Source organism: Macaca fascicularis, chromosome 2, assembly GCF_037993035.2.
Source record: "Macaca fascicularis isolate 582-1 chromosome 2, T2T-MFA8v1.1".
In the NCBI taxonomy this organism is placed as follows: Eukaryota; Metazoa; Chordata; class Mammalia; order Primates; family Cercopithecidae; genus Macaca; species Macaca fascicularis.
The window spans coordinates 1,515,934-1,532,898 of record NC_088376.1 but is presented as its reverse complement, the minus strand read 5'-3'; the positions used below and the strand labels follow the sequence as shown (position 1 = coordinate 1,532,898).

The 16,965-nt window shown below is 50.9% G+C and overlaps 1 pseudogene; it reads right to left on the bottom strand.

Annotated features, from left to right (window-relative positions):
* Nucleotides 1-380: 380 nt before the first annotated feature.
* On the bottom strand, nucleotides 381-2,114 carry LOC102135376 (RAF proto-oncogene serine/threonine-protein kinase pseudogene; annotated as a pseudogene).
* Between the last annotated feature and the right edge of the window lie 14,851 nt (nucleotides 2,115-16,965).

Below are 16,965 nucleotides of genomic sequence, written 5' to 3'. Positions count from 1 at the left end.
TGCGCATCTAGAGAAGGCTGGGCCTTGAGCACGGGGGACGTGGGGAAGGAGCAGGACGCACCAGCACTGCAAATGGCTTCCTTCTCCCAGGGCCCAAAGGAATAGAAAAGAAGGCGCCATGAAGTTGAGGCCCTGTGAGCAGTCTAGAAGGTCCTCAGCAGCAGCTTCTCTGAAAACATGTGTTCTGCCTCCGGAGAAAGGGAGCAGAAAGGTGGTGCCGCTGGCTTCTCTTCCTCCCCTGGCAGCCTGAGGGCAGGTGCAAAGTCAACCAGAAGACAGGCAGCCTCGGGGACGTGCTCAGCGTGCAGGCATCGACATCCTCGGTGTGGGCTGCCCGGGGACGTGGTCAGCGTGCAGGCATCGACCTCCTCGGTGTGGGCTGCCCGGGGACGTGGTCAGCGTGCAGGCATCGACATCCTCGGTGTGGGCTGCCCGGGGACGTGGTCAGCGTGCAGGCATCGACATCCTCGGTGTGGGCTGCCCGGGGACGTGCTCAGCGTGCAGGCATTGATATCCTCAGTGTGGGCTGCCCGATGCAAGGGCGGCTCGGAAGCGCTCCGGCTGATCTTCAGCAGAGAGTGTTGGAGCAGCTCAATGGAAGACAGGACCTGGGGAAAAGAGGCCTCTCTTCCTTTACTTTCTTCACACAGTCAGTGACCAGCCTCTTCATCGCTTTGGGGCAGTTCTTACGTAGCTTACTAAGATCTGGGGAGGCATCCCTCGGCCCACCACGAAGATGATCTGATCTCGGTTGTTGGTGTGAGAGTGAGGACGCTCCCCCGTCATCAGCTCATACGACACGATGCCATAGGAGTGGACATCCGGCTGGACACTGAATGGGTTGTTATCCTGCGTTCGGATCACCCCTGGGACCATCCACAGGACAGAGCAGCAGGTTGTTCAACCTGCTGAGAACCACCCCAGCGTGACTTTACTGTTGCCAAACCAAAATCTCCAGTTTTCACCGTTAGGCCTTCATGGGGAAATGTATTGTTGGATTTCATGTCTCTGTGGATGATGTTCTTTGCATGCAAATAGTCCATTCCCTGAGCCGTCTGCCGGGCAGTGTCCATTAGCTGGAACATCTGAAACTTGGTCTCCTGGACACACAGGTGTTTGTAGAGGCTGCTGCCCTCGCACTACTGGGTCACAATTGCCAGGTTGTCCTTTGTCACGTACCCCATGAAAAGCAGAATGTTCACACGCCGTGTTTTGCGCAGAACAGCCACCTCATTCCTGAAGGCCTGGAATTGCTCTGGGGTTGGGTTGACAACCTTTAGGATCTTTACTGCAACGTCTCCGTGCATGTGCCCTTATAAACAGTTCCAAAAGAGCCTGACCCAGTCCGAGTGGACGGCATCACTTCACTGCCTTCTGTTTCCCAGTAAGAGCTTGAGTCTCTCTGTCCACGAGGCCTAATTTTGTTTTTCGCCTGGGTCCCGGATACTGGTGCCCGCTCTCTCTGTGCTGGCACGGGTGTTTCCGGCTGTGACCAGCCTGTTGGGCTCAGATTGTTGGGGCTACTGGACAGGGCTGAAGGTGAGGCTGACTCGCTGTGACTTCGAATTGCATCCTCAATCATCCTGCTGTCCACAGGCAGGGTGGTGCTGACCATGTGGACGTTAGGTGTGGACGTCAACCCATGTGGACATTAGTGTGGACGTCAACCTCGGCCTCTGGGAGAGGGAACCTTCAGATGAGGGGCTGGAGGTGTTAAAGGTGAAGGCATGAGGTGTAGAATACCTGTGCTGAGAACTAACAGGCATCCTGGAAACAGACGCTCGCATATGACGCATAGTCAAAGAAGGTAGCGCTGGGACTCCACTATCACCAATAGTGGAATTTGGAAGCAATAGTTGTTGTCCGATATTACTCCAGTCCACACACATAGTAGGTACTTTGGTGCTACAGTGCTCATGAAATCTGTAGCCACGAGTCTGACACCGAAATCCATTGAGCAGGAATTTCTGACAGATGTCACAGAAGGTGAGCTTCAGGAACGTCGTCCGAGCACAGCTGTGTGTTGTCAGCGGAACACGATCCAGGAAATCTACTTGAAGTTCTTCTCCAATCAAAGAGGCAGCATCAGTATTCCAATCTAAGCTGCCTTTTGACCTTCGTGTTGGTGGAGAAGTCTGAACACTGCACAGCGCTCTGGTTGCAGGCCCCTCACCTCCAGGGCTTTCATAAGGCAGTCGTGCAAGCTCATTCCATTTCGCACATGGACCACTGTTCTTTCCTTGTTTGGCAAGAAAACACAGGTAGTGTTGCTTGCCTTAGAAGGATCTGTGCGTTTGCCATCATTTGATGCCCGGCGCTGATCCCGAACTGCTGAACTATGGCAGGAGAGATGCAGCTGGAGCCATCAAACACGGCATCTTTGAATCCAAAACCACGGCTGATCGTCTTCCAGGCTCCCTGTATGTGCTCCACTGATGCAGCTTAAACAATTCTTCACACTAGTCCTGTCCTCGGCGCGGGTGAGGCAGGGGAGGCGGTCACGTTCGGCGTCCCCAGCCCGGGGAACAGACCCCGAGCAGCCCCCGCGTCGGAGCACACGCCTCAGGGCACGCGCCCCAAAGCCCGGGAGCCGACCCTTTTCGGGGCCCAAGGAAAGCAGCAGAAAACCCTCCCTGCCTCACAGCCATTCTCCTCTTACTCCCCCCATCTAGGATGGCGGCCCAAGCGCCCGCGATTCTTTTTTCTCTTTGAGAGAGGATCTCACTATGTTACCCTGGCTGGCGTTGAACTCTGGGCTCAAGAGATCCTCCCACTCAGCCTCTTGAAGAGCTGGGGCAACAGGTGCCCACGACCACACCAGCTCCCACACCAGCTCCCACACCAGCTCCCACACCAGCTCCCACACCAGCATCCACACCAGCTCCCACCACACCAGCTCCCACACCAGCATCACACCAGCATCACACCAGCACCACACCAGCACCACAACAGCTCCCACACCAGCACCACACCAGCACCACACCAGCACCACACCAGCATCACACCAGCACCACAACAGCTCCCACACCAGCACCACACCAGCACCACACCAGCACCACACCAGCATCACACCAGCTCCACACCAGCACCACAACAGCTCCCACACCAGCATCACACCAGCTCCCACACCAGCATCACACACCAGCACCACACCAGCTCCCACACCAGCACCACACCAGCAACCACACCAGCTCCCACACCAGCACCACACCAGCACCACACCAGCACCACAACAGCTCCCACACCAGCACCACACCAGCACCACACCAGCATCACACCAGCACCACAACAGCTCCCACACCAGCACCACACCAGCACCACACCAGCATCACACCAGCTCCACACCAGCACCACAACAGCTCCCACACCAGCATCACACCAGCACCACACCAGCATCACACACCAGCACCACACCAGCTCCCACACCAGCACCACACCAGCTCCCACACCAGCATCACACCAGCTCCACACCAGCACCACAACAGCTCCCACACCAGCATCACACCAGCACCACAACAGCTCCCACACCAGCATCACACCAGCTCCACACCAGCACCACACCAGCTCCCACACCAGCTCCACACCAGCATCACACCAGCATCATACCAGCTCCCACACCAGCTCCACACCAGCACCACAACAGCTCCCACACCAGCACCACACCAGCACCACACCAGCACCACACCAGCTCCCACACCAGCATCACACCAGCACCACAACAGCTCCCACACCAGCATCACACCAGCTCCACACCAGCACCACACCAGCTCCCACACCAGCTCCACACCAGCACCACAACAGCTCCCACACCAGCACCACACCAGCTCCCACACCAGCACCACACCAGCTCCCACACCAGCTCCACACCAGCTCCACACCAGCACCACAACAGCTCCCACACCAGCATCACACCAGCACCACAACAGCTCCCACACCAGCATCACACCAGCTCCCACACCAGCTCCCACACCAGCACCCACACCAGCTCCCACACCAGCATCACACCAGCTCCCACACCAGCTCCCACACCAGCTCCACACCAGCTCCCACACCAGCTCCCACACCAGCTCCCACACCAGCTCCCACACCAGCATCCACACCAGCTCCCACCACACCAGCTCCCACACCAGCATCACACCAGCATCACACCAGCTCCCACACCAGCACCACACCAGCTCCCACACCAGCTCCACACCAGCACCACAACAGCTCCCACACCAGCATCACACCAGCTCCACACCAGCACCACAACAGCTCCTACACCAGCATCACACCAGCACCACACCAGCTCCCACACCAGCTCCCACACCAGCACCCACACCAGCTCCCACACCAGCATCACACCAGCTCCCACACCAGCTCCCACACCAGCACCCACACCAGCTCCCACACCAGCATCACACCAGCTCCCACACCAGCTCCCACACCAGCTCCACACTAGCTCCCACACCAGCATCACACCAGCATCACACCAGCACCCACACCAGCTCCATTGCTCTTCTTGAATGTACCTGGAATCCTGATCTGAACTGAGTGGTTGGCTGAATTTTCCTCTTTTTTTGCCTCTCTCCAGGCTGAGAGATGAGCCCTGATAAGGAGCAAATTGCTCAATTATAGAACATTTACAGCCTTGTGTTGTAGAGAACAGTTTACAAAGCCCCTTCCTGCTTATTTCATTTAGTTGCTGCCAGTCGGCAAGATGGATGCCATAATCATCATCTCCATGTCACAGCTGAGAAAACCAAGGCTCAGGGAGATCCGAGAAAACCAAGGCTCAGAGAGATCTGAGAAAATCAAGGCTCAGGGAGATCTATTTTCTGTTGTTGCTGTAACAACTTAACACAAATCGAGCATCTTAAAACCACACAAATGGGGTGGGCACAGTGGCTCATGCCTGTAGTCCCAGCACTTTGGGAGGCCGAGTCTGGTGGATCATTTGAGGTCAGGAGTTCAAGACCAGCCTGGCCAACCTGAAAAAACCCCTTCTTTACTAAAAATACAAAAATTAGCCGGGTGTGGTGGTGCGCACCTGTCGTGCAGTTACTCAGGAGGCTGAGGCAGGAAAATCGCTTGAACCCGGGAGGCGGAGGTTGCAGTGAGCTGAGATCGCACCACTGCACTCCAGCCTGGGCAACAAGAGCAAAACTCCATCTCAAAAACACAAAACAAAACAAAAACCCCACAAATGTATTAGGTCACAGTTCTGTGATTGGGAGGTCCAGGCACAGCCTGGCTCACTGCTTTACAAAACCAAAATCAAGGTACAGGCCAGGCTGATCTGCCTCCAGTCCTGTGCAGGCTACTGGCGAAATTCAGTTGCATGTGGTTTGGGACGAAGGGCTTGTTTCCTGCTGGCTGCCACCTGCAGGCCTTTCTCAGCTTCTAGAGGCCACCTGCGGCCCTTGGCTTGTGGCTCCGTTCCTTCATCTTCGAAGCCAGCAGTGGTGGCTCCTGCTCATGCCTCCAAGCTCTCTGGCCTCCTTTGTGTCTCATGTGTCTTCTGCCTTTATCCAGAGCGAGTTTTCCACTTTTGAGGGCTCCCGTGATTAGACCTGGGTCCACTGGGATAACCAAGGATATAACCTCGCTCACATTTGCAAAGTCCACTTTGCTGTGTGGTGTAACACAGTCACAAGTTCTGGGAATTAGGGCACGGACACCCCGGGGACCGTGATTCTGCCTACCACAGAGCGGCTTCCAAACCTGTCGCCGAGCTCGTAAGTGGCAGAGGTGGAAGCTGAAGATCCTCTGGCTATTGAACTCTTTCCACCACACCCCTGCTGCTTTGGGCCATCGTTCACGTCATCCCAGCTGAGCCCAGGAAGAAGACCGTCTCGAGGAGTATTTCTGCAGGCCCTCGGTCACCCGGACTGGCTCCTCACTCCCTGCGACTGTCCCAGAAGTTCTCTGAAAGTCAAAACTCATTGATACAAGATGGGGCTAAAGCAAGTCAAGGCATCTCCGCCTGTTTCCATCCTAGAAGCCTCCAGGAAGGCCTCGTGTCACCGGTAGATGTCCTGATGTCCTGTGCACACGGGGAGCCCACTTCCTCTCCCTTCCAGCCTGGGCAGAGTGAAAGAATGAGCTGGAGATTCCAAAATAAACCGGGATCCCTGACTGAGGCAGACATGACCCCTCCAACGTCTGCCTCTGGTCCTCAGTAAAATTCCCATTATTCTTTCCCATTAGGAATTTCCCCCTACAAGCAGATTGGATTCTAAATACCTTCCATTCATTTACGATTCATTCACTCATGATCGTACCCCTGCTTCGTGTGCGGCACATTCTAGACACTGCAGCTCTATCAGTGAACAGAAGAGACAGGAATCCCTGCCTCGCGGAGCCTGCATTCTGGCTGTGGCAGGCTGGGGGTTGACAGGAATAACCACAATATATGAGTTAATTATGTCATGTGTTTGAAGGTAATAAGAGCTATTAAAAATAAAAGAGGATGACAGGGTAAGGGGATCAGAGGTGCTGGTGGGAATGCAGACTGCAGTGGTAAATATGGGAGACAGCCGGGCGCGGCGGCTCACGCCTGTGGTCCCAGCACTTTGGGAGGCCAAGGCAGGCGGATCGCCTGAGGTCAGGAGTTTGAGACCAGCCTGGTCAACATAGTGAAACCCCATCTCTACTAAAAATACAAAAAATTCATTGGGTGTCGTGGCGGGCACCTGTAATCCCAGCTACTCAGGAGGCTGAGGCAGGAGAATCGCTTGAACCCCGGAGGTGGAGGTTACAGTGAGCCAATATCACGCCACTGCACTCCAGCCTGGGCGACAAGAGTGAGACTCTATCTCCAAATATATATATATATATATATATATATATATATATATATATATATGGGGGACAAGGTGGGTTTCACTGAGAAGATGAGGTTTGAACAAAAACTTGAAGGAGAGAGGTAGCGAAATGGATACTCGAGGTGGGAGCATTCCACCTAGAGGGGCAGCCATGCAAAGTCCCTGAGGCAGAAGCGTGCTTGACGTATTGGAGAAACAGCCGGGAGCCGAGCGGCACTGGAGAGCATGGCCACTATAAGGACTTGGTTTGAGCGGAACAGGAAACCTGTGTGGGGCTTTGAATGGAGGAACGACTTGAAGTGCGGAGAGAAAAGCACAGAAAAAAATATGCTAAAACACAAGCAAGTTATATTTCCAGGGTTAGGGCTTATTGGTAATATTTTTTCCTTCCTTACAATTCATATGTCTTCCAAGTATATATTTTTCATATCTCTCAAGTGCTCTGTAATGAGAGGAAAACAATGAAATTATTATATTTATAATTATAGTGGCAGAAAATGTAACCCGGTATGAAGAAGAACTCCCTGAAAGGGGACTGATAAAAAAGGAGTCACTGGCCGGGCGTGGTGGCTCACGCCTGTGATCCCAGCCCTTTGGAAAGCTGAGATGAGAGGATTGCCTGAGGCCAGGAGTTGGAGACCAGCCAGGACAACACAGTAGACTGTGTGTGTGTGTCTCTCTTTTTTTAATGGAGTCTCTCTTTATTACCCAGGCTTGAGTGCAGTGGCACGATCTCAGCTCACTGCAACCTCCACCTGCCAGGATCAAGCAATTCTCGTGCCTCAGCCTCCCGAGTAGCTGGGAGTATAGGCACCTGCCACCACAACTGGCTGATTTTTGTATTTTTAGTAGAGATGGGGTTTCACCATGTTGGCCAGACTGGTCTTGAACTCTTGACCTCAAGTGATCTGCCTGCCTTGGCCTCCCAAAGTGCTGGGATTACAGGTGTGAGCCACCGTGCCTGGCCCAGACCATGTCTCTATAATTTTTTTTTTTTAAAGGAGTCTTCAGTGAGGAGGCTCTGCCACCTCTCTATCCTCAAGACGGACACATGCTGCAGTGCCTGGGAGGACTGGCACGTGCTTAGAGGCCTGGGGTAGAGTGGCTGATCTCTTTAAAATTATTTTACTTTATTTTTTTTAGAGACAAGGTCTCACTATGTTGCCAAGGCTGGTCTCGAACTCCTGGGCTTAAGAGATCCACCCACCTCAGCCTCCCAGACTGCTGGGATTACAGGCATGAGCCACTGTGCCTGGCCCATTTTTATCTATTTATTTATTTATTTTTCTTTTCATTATTTATTTATTTATTGAGACGGACTTTTGCTCTTGTCGCCCAGGCTGGAAGGCAATGGCGCCGACCTCGGCTCACTGCAACCCCCACCTCCTGGGTTCATGGATTCTCCTGCCTCAGCCTCTGGAGTAGCTGGGATTACAGGCGCCCCTACGCCCAGCTAATTTTATATTTTTAGTAGAGACGGGGTTTTACCATATTGGCCAGGCTGGTCTCAAACTCCTGACCTTAGGTGATCCACCTGCCTTGGCCTCCCAAAGTGCTGGGATTACAGGCGTGAGCCACCAGGTCCGGCCATTTTTAAATGTTTTTATAGAGTCAGGGTCTCACTGTGTTGCCCAGGCTGGTCTCAAACTTCTGGGCTCAAGTGACCCTCCTGCCTCAGCCTCCCAAAGTGCTGGGATTAGAGGCGTGAGCCACCGCGCCCGGCCAAGTATGTCTATGACTGGGGAACCCCAGAACCAGGAGCCACTCACTGTCCCTTCCCTGCAAATTCCAGACACTGAAGCTGTGAAGAGTCGGCTGGAATGAGCTCGGAAGCCCCTCCAGCGTGGATCGTCTGGTTCTGGTTTCCCTGTGGGGTCAGGGCTGCGGCCAGGATCTCTCACTCCAGATTCTCTGACTGTGTCCCAACTGCCCTGGTCACTGCTCTTCTGGGATGAAGTGTCCTGAGTGTTTTCGTGGCCTCCTGTCAATAGAAGTATATTTTCTTGGCTGGGCACGGTGGCTCAAGCCTGTAATCCCAGCACTTTGGGAGGCTGAGGCGGGTGGATCACGAGGTCAGGAGATCAAGACCATCCTGGCTAACACGGTGAAACCCCGTCTCTACTAAAAATACAAAAATTGGCTAGGCGTCATGGCACACACCTGTAATCCCAGCTACTCAGGAGGCTGAGGCAGGAGAATCCCTTGAACCTGGGAGGCGGGGCTTGCAGTGAGCCGAGATCACGCCACTGCACTCCAGCCTGGGTGACACAGCGAGACTCCGTCTCAAAAAAAAAAAAAAAAGAAGTATATTTTCTTCCCTTTCCCAGACTGTCCCAGGGGAGACTTCTCCGCCTTCTTCTTCTTGTGGAACAGTCCTGTGCAGCCCTACTCCGCTCAGCTTCATCCCAACAACCCAGGAAGCGGGAAGCACTTAGGCAGCACTAAGCCCCAGGAAACAGAGCTGAGCAAGACGAGGTCCCCGTCCTCATGGAACTTACTCACAACGAGGAGAATTTCAAACGGTGAAAAATGTGTGCGAAACACCGGGGAGATAGGACAGTGAGTGGCCTCTACGTACCTGGCCCAGCTCATCCTCTCTGAGCAGGTGACATTGGAATAAAGAATTTCATTTGCTGAGCATGGTGGCCCACACCTGTAATCCTAGCACTTTGGGAGGCTGAGGTGGGAGGATCACTTGAGCCCAGGAGTTCCAAACAAGCCAGGGCAACGTGGAGAAACTTTGTCTCTACAAAAGATACAAAAACAATGGCTCGTGCCTGTAATACCAGCACTTTGTGAGGCCAAGGTGGGTAGATCACCTGAAGTCAGGAGTTTGAGACCAGCCTGGCCAACATGGTGAAAACCCGTCTCTACTAAAAATACAAAAATTAGTTGGGTGTGGTGGCGCACGCCTGTAATCCCAGCTACTCAGGAGGCTGAGGCAGGAGAATCACTTAAAGCTGGGAGTTGGAGGTTGCAGTGAGCTGAGATCACGCCGCTGCACTCCAGCCTAGGGGACAAGAACGAGACTCCGTCTAAAAAAAAAAATTAGCTGGGTATGGTAGTGTGCAGTGTACTCCCTGCTACTCCTGAGGCTGAGGTGGGAGGATCCCCTGAGCCCAGGAGGTTGAGGCTGCAGTGAGCTGTGATCACACCACCGCACCCCAACCTGGGTAACAGTGAGACTCTGTCTCAAAAAAAAAAAAAAAAAGGATATTTCGTGATACTTCTCTGTTGATGTGTGTCCCTCCCTTTGTCTGAGGGGACTGTGTCTCAGTCCGCAGATCTCAGAGGTCACACAGCGCCTGGTATGTAGACAGAGCTCGCAGACGTGCGCTGAATGCATGGCTGGACAGCGAGACCGGGGAGGGGATGGTCCCACCATCCTCTGCACTGTTCAGACCCATGAGGGGCTCAGAGTCCAAGTCCAGGCAGGCAGATTCCTCCCAGGGCCCCTCGACGTATCACCTAAGAGTGCACAGGAGACGGGAGAGGCTGAAGAACTTGCCCCATGGCACTGCCAGCCGGGCGGCACAGCTCCCTGGCGAGCTCAGCACAGCGGCAGGAACCAGAGGTGAAGGGCAGAGCCTTGAACGTGGCTGTGTGTGGCCTCGGGCACCTCACCCAGCTCTTCAGCTTCGAGAGTTGGGTAACTTGCCCGACTCTCACTGGGCACCTACCTCACTGAGCTCTGTGAGGATTAAATCGAGATAAAATATGTAAAGAACTCAGCAGGGAGGTGGGCTGAGAAAAAGGGAGCAGCCAGCACATCTGTTTCTGCAGCGCCCCAGGCACCAGGGCCTGCCAGTGGCGCATGGAAATGGAGTTGACCTCGCGGGCTCCCTTCCCATCTCCCAGGGTGTGGGGCGGCAACAGGCCCAAGCAGGAGGCACAGACTTCCAGGGAGGAGGAGACGAGGCTGGTACATTTTCCACCTTACTCCAAGCCTTCTCCCACATCCTGACTTCTTCAAAAGAATTATTGGATAAACAATATAAAGGCATTAAAACAAACTTTAAAGGAAAAACAAGTCACCTATGATCTCAGCATTCTAGCCCAACAAAGTTGTTTTTTTCCTGTCTAGTTTTTCCAGTTTGTCCAGGCCTGTACATACTTTATTTTGCTGTAGTCACAGTCATTATTTATTTTTTGCTCATGTAATATTTTTATCATAAATGTTCATTCACAATCCTGTAGTCTTCATAAGTAGAATTTTTTCTTTCCCCCTTTGGGACAGAGTTTTGCTCTTGTCACCCAGGCTGGAGTGCAGTGGTGCGATCTCGGCTCACTGCAACCTCCGCCTCAGGTTCAAGTGATTCTCTTGCCTCAGCCTCCCAGTAGCTGGGACTACAGGTGTGCACCACCACGCCCGTCTAATTTTTGTATTTTTAGTAGACACAGGGTTTCGCCATGTTGGCCAGGCTGGTCTCAAACTCCTGACCTCAGGTGATACACCTGCCTCAGCCTCCCAAAGTGCTGGGATGACAGGCGTGAGTCACCACGCCTGGCCCATAAGGAGAATTTTTAATGGCAGCCTGATATGCCACCAACCCAATGTGCCATCAGTTATTTCTTCATTATTCTCTTGTTGGATATTTTCTTCTTTTTGCTGTTGAAGAACAACATATGTGTACATAGTTTTATTTTATTTTATTTTATTTATTTTATTTTGAGTCAGAGTCTCACTGTATTGCCCAGGCTGGAATGCAGTGTGGTGATCTCGGCTCACTGCAACCTCCACCTCCTGGGTTCAAGCGATTCTCGTGCTTCAGCCTCCTGAGCAGCTGCGACTACAGGCATGTGCCACCACACCCAGCTAATTTTTGTATTTTTACCAGATAAAAGGTTTCGCCATGTTGGCCAGGCTGGTCTCGAACTCCTGGCCTCAAGCGATGCACCTGCCTCAGCCTCCCAAAGTGCTGGGATTGTGAGCATGAGCCACTCACCCAGCCCCAAATTCCTTATAGCTAGATTGCTCCCAAGAGTGGAATAACTTACACTTGTCTAGCAGCATGTGAGCACCCTCCAACCAGCTCGGCGTGGACTTTTGTGCTGTTAATATGATTGCATCTTGTCAGTTTCATCTGGTGCAGTGTGGCGGTGTGGTGTTATTCACTGTTGAACTTCCTCTCGAATAAAATTTAGTTCATATTTTTTGCTGATTATCAGTTTTTGTTTTTGTTTTTATTTGAGACAGGGTCTGGCTCTGTTGCCCAGGATGGAGTGCTATGGTGCGATCTCAGCTCACTGCAGCCTTGATCTCTCAGGCTCAAGTAATCCCCCTACCTTAGCCTCCTGGGTAACTAGGACTACAAGCCTGTGTCACCAGGCCTAGCTTAAAAAAAAAAAAAAAAAGTGGCCAGACGTGGTGGCTCACGCCTGTAATCCTAGTACTTTGGGAGGCTGAGGCGGGCAGATCACAAGGTAAGGAGATCGAGACCATCCTGGTCAACATGGTGAAACCCCATTTCTACTAAAAATACAAAAATTAGCTGAGCATGGTGGCACATGCCTGTAGTCCCAGCTACTTGGGAGGCTGAGGCAGGAGAGTTGCTTGAACCCAGGAGGCAGAGGTTGCAGTGAGCCGAGATCACACCACTACACTCCAGCCTGGTGACAGAGCGAGACTCCATCTCAAAAAAAAAAAAAAAGTTTAGCTGGGCACGGTGGCTCACACCTGTAATCCCAGCACTTTGGGAGGCCGAGGTGGGCGGATCACGAAGTCAGGAGATCGAGACCATCTGGCTAAAACGGTGAAATCCCGTCTCTACTAAAAACACAAAAAATTAACCGGACGAGGTGGCGGCGCCTGTAGTCCCAGCTACTCGGGAGGCTGAGGCAGGAGAATGGCGTGAACCCGGGAGGCGGAGCTTGCAGTGAGCCCAGATCGCGCCACTGCACTCCAGCCTGGGCGACAGAGCGAGACTCCGTCTCAAAAAAAAAAAAAAAAAAAAAAAAAAGGCAAATCCTCAAAGTGTCTTAGAATGAAATGGACATGAACATTATGCTTTTGGAGTAAAAACCTAAGACACAAAATTCAATAAGAATGGGTGTACTTCCAGTGTGAACAGGGCTGTCTCTGCTCATCCCATGAAGGTTTAAAATTTTATTTTATTTTTGAGATAGAGTCTCACTCTGTCGCCCGGGCTGGAGTGCAGTGGTGTGATCTCGGCCACCTCCTGGGTTCGTGATTCTCCTGCCTCAGCCTCCCGAGTAGCTGGGATTACAGATGCACCCCACCACGCCCAGCCAATTTTTGGATTTTTAGTAGAGACGGGGTTTCACATGTAAGCCAGGCTGGTCTCGAACTCCTAACCTTAGGTGATCCGCCCGCCTCGGCCTCCCAAGGTGCTGGAATTACAGGCGTGAGCCACCGTGCCCAGCCCATGAAGGTTTTTTTGCTCCAGCCTCCATGGGCACCAAGCACTGGGCCTGTTACGAAAAGCCTCCCGGTTCCACAGTCCCAGCAGGGAGGGGCATCGGGTTCAGTCCTTCCATGGAGAACGGCCGCTGGAGCCCCCAGCATCTGGCCTGGACCCGCTTGATGGAATCCAGCTTCCTTCTTATCATTCTTTTTGTTGTTGTTCAGTCCCTTCCTTTTTATTTTTGTATTTTGTATCTTAACATTCATAAATGTAATTATGATAAAATAGACAATTTGGAACAGTGCCTCACATCTGTAATCCCAGCACTTTGGGAGACTGAGGTCGACAGATCACGAGGTCAGGAGTTCAAGACCGGCCTGGCCAATATGGTGAAACCGCATCTCTACTAAAAATACAAAAATTAGCTGGGTGTGGTGGTGCACGCCTGTAACTTGGGAGGCTGAGGCAGAAGAATCACTTGAACCCTGGAGGCGGAGGTTTCAGTGAGCCGAGATTGTGCCACTGCTCTCCAGCTTGGACGACAGAGAATGACTCCGTCTCAAAAAAAAAAAAAAGAAAAGAAAAGAAAAAAAAAGAAAGGCCGGCCAGCGCAGTGGCTTGCGGCTGTAATCCCAGCACTTCGGGAGGCCGAGGCAGGTGGATCACCTGAGGTCTGGAGTTTCAGACCAGCTTTGCTAACATGGTGAAACCCCATCTCTACTGAAAATACAAAAAAATTAGCTGGTCGTGGTGGCAGGTGCCTGTAATCCCAGTTACTCGGGAGGCTGAGGCAGGAGAATTGCTTGAACCTGGGTGGCAGAGGTTGCAGTGAGCCGAGATCACGCCATTGCACTCCAGCCTGGGCAACAAGAGTGAAACTCCATCTCAAAATAGACAATTTACGGATGAGCCAATAATTTGGTGGAACTTATCTCATGAGCTAAACCTATTCAGAGTAAGAGTTCCTGGTTTCAGTGCACCTGAATTAGGGCCAAGGAAGTTTTGTAAGTCCTATTAAAAAATGTAAATTGGCCCAGCATGGTAGCTCATGCCTATAATCTCAGCACTCTGTGAGGCTGAGGTGAGAGGGCCAGCCTGGGCAACATGGTAAGATCTCATCTCTACTAAAACCCAAAGAAACAAACAAATTAGCTGGGCATTGCACCTGTAGTCCCAGCTACTTGGGAGGCTGAGGCAAGAGGATCACTCGAGCCCCGGAGGTTGAGGTTGCAGAGAGCAGTGGTCATGCCTCTGTACTCCAGTCTAGGTGGCAGAAAGAGAACCTGTCTCAAAAAAATTAATTAATTAAGAAAATAAAAATGTAAGTTGGAGTATCTTTGCTGACGAGAGAGGAAAGTGTCTTAGTTGAGATGGTTTCTCCTCCGAGAATGTCCACCCCCAGAATCCTGTGGATACCCTGAGGCTGAGCCCTGCTGGATATCTGTGGGAGACTCTGTTTGGAGTAAACAGCTCCTGCCTCAGGGACAGAGAGAGGGAGGAACAGGAGAAACAGCTTGGGAATTCTTCCCTTCATTGTCAAGGCCCCTTAACCTCTGCCACATGGTCTGGAACAATCCTGTTTAGGTCATGGAGGACTTAGGAAGCTGAGTTTGATTCCCACTGGGCTCTGACATGATTATTTATTTATAGTTCCAACCCTTGGCCATTGGTTAAGCTCTTGCCACGTGCCAGGCCCTGGGCAAGGTGTTTTAGCCACACTGTGGTTTATAGCTCCGAAAGCCTTATGAGGAAGGAGCTATTATTATGCACACGTGTAACACCACAAAACAGGCTGGAGACAGTCAGTAACTTCGTTGCAACTTTAATTTCCCGCCTGAACTTAGCCACACTAGCTCCACATGCTTTGTCTGTCTTGGGTTCTGGTTTTTGTTTTCAGAATAGTGTATATAACATATATAAATGGTTTAAAGAATTAGAACATATTTTATATGCAAATAATTTTTTGATTATGTATGTTAAAATATGTTTGTAGCTTGATTTCTGCTTTCTTTATGGAATCTTTTAATAAATATCACTGCTGAGTTTTTTAATAGAATAGAATGTATCAATAATCTTTTTGTATGGCTTGCACATTTTACGTCTGATTTTGAAAATCACTTCCAGCCAGGCACGGTGGCTCACATCTGTAATCCCAGCACTTTGTGAGGCTGAGTTCTGTCTCTACTTAAAAACAGAAACGGGGCCGGGCGCGGTGGCTCACGTCTGTGATCCTAGCACCTTGGGAGGCGAGGGGATCATGAGGTCGGGGGATCACAAGGTCAGGAGACCATCGAGACCAGCCTGGCCTACATGGTGAAACTCCGTCTCTACTAAAAATACAAAAAATTAGATGTGTGTGGGGGCGGGCGCCTGTAATCCCAGCTACTTGGGAGGCCGAGACTGGAGAATTGCTTAAACCCACAAGGCGGAGGCTGCAGTGAGCCGAGATCACGCCACTGCACTCCAGCCCGGGTGACAGAGCAAGACTACGTCTCAAAAAACAAACACAAAAAAACCTGGAGTCTCTGAGCCTCCCGTGGCTCAGGAGGCTGCCCAACTTAAAAAAAAAAAAAAAAGTGGGGGGTGGGAAAGGAAAAAATCATTTCCTATCCCAACGTAATAAGATATTTTTCTATATAGTTTTTTTTCTAAAAGGCTTATAGTTTGACCTTTCCCATTCACATCTTTAAATCACCTGGCATTTTATTTTTATGTTTGAGGTGATATAGGGAAGATGCTTGTGACATCTATTATACTAAGTTATGACAATGTTTGTACTCTCTAAACTCACCGGGTACTACACAAACAAAGCTTACTTCCTTCAATTCAATTGTGTAAGGTTTTATTTAGTGTCTGTTGTGGGATTATCTAGAAACAGGGTAGGCCCTCTCTAAGGAAAAAAAAAAGAAAATTATGGATCGCTAAAGTTTTGAATCATTAATTAGGAATGCACTGTGAAGAGGACGATCACACATTTTCTGGCAACCTGATCTATCGTTTTCACATAGAAAGAGGCGTATATAGGTTCTGTGGGCCTTTGGGGGTTCCCATTCTCACTTCCTTTCTTATGAGTGTGGTGAGCATTGGTGGGGTGTGGGGGTGAGTCTCGGGTGAGTCTCAGGTTTTTGTTCTCATTAAATTATGTTACTTTTCTTTCACTGCAGAGATATGCTACGGTCCAGAAATTTTTCTTAAGATCCCACAATGATCCTCTACTTTTTCACAAGTAGAGAGAGGTGTTTCAGACTAGTACGGTACTGTGCGGCTAGTTGCTTCTACGATGGCTGTGAACGTGGTTGCAATCAACTAGGCCATGTTTGGGTTATGTCAAACAATGGGCTTACCATAAGCCTACCATTGCCACTCCAAGCTGATAGCCTGTCGTGTTTGAATTTGTAAAGACAACTAACTTGGGAAGTTCTTTCTCGTCCAATATGAAAAATTCCTTTTATTTTTAAATCACTGTTGTGTATGTTTAAGCAGAGGTGTTTTGTTTTGTTTTGTTTTGTTTTGTTTGTTAACCTATAAATACATACAGAGGCTTCTAAAAGGCCTTTGTGGTCCCTGGGGAGCCGTACTCTTAATGCAGCAAAAGTGGCACTTGAAATATATAATTATTATATGTAAAAAATAGAAAAGGGAACGAAAATTAGCTGGGCATGGTAGCATGCACCTGTAATCCCAGCTATTCAGGAGGCTGAAGCAGGAGAATTACTTGAATCAGGGAGGCAGAGGTTGCAGTGAGCCGAGATCAAACCATTGCACTCCAGCCTGGGTGACAGAGCAAGACTCTG